Raw genomic sequence first — 491 nt, forward strand, 5'->3', positions numbered from 1 at the left:
GTACATAATCGTGAATTGCCAATGGGGAGAGGGGGAAATTACACTGAAAATTGAGTCAGATTCAGTGATTTACAAGATCCTGCAAATCCAGATTTTTTCATTTTATTATATGACAACAATAAATGACACATCAAAGTACATGCGGACAACAATGAATCGAGAAAACGGAATGTAATAAAAATCTAGTCAAATTACTAATTCAGATCATCAACAGGGTCAGGATTAGAAGANTAGTATAGAACTTTATATTCTAAAGATATATATATTATACATATTTTATATAATGTTATGACAGAGAAAAATGCAACTCTGTACAAATACTACATTTCTTCAAGCATCCAATATTATCCATTATATGCATACAGTGGTGCTCATCCTTAATAACATGAGGTTTCTTTAAATTTTTGCTTTTTGGTTATACTTATTTTTTTTCATTATTTTCCAGCATAGACCTAAGGTTCCTTCACTTCAAAATCCACTATTGCTGTGGT

This window comes from Crocuta crocuta, unplaced genomic scaffold, assembly GCF_008692635.1.
Source record: "Crocuta crocuta isolate KB4526 unplaced genomic scaffold, BGI_CrCroc_1.0 scaffold486, whole genome shotgun sequence".
Taxonomy (NCBI): Eukaryota; Metazoa; Chordata; class Mammalia; order Carnivora; family Hyaenidae; genus Crocuta; species Crocuta crocuta.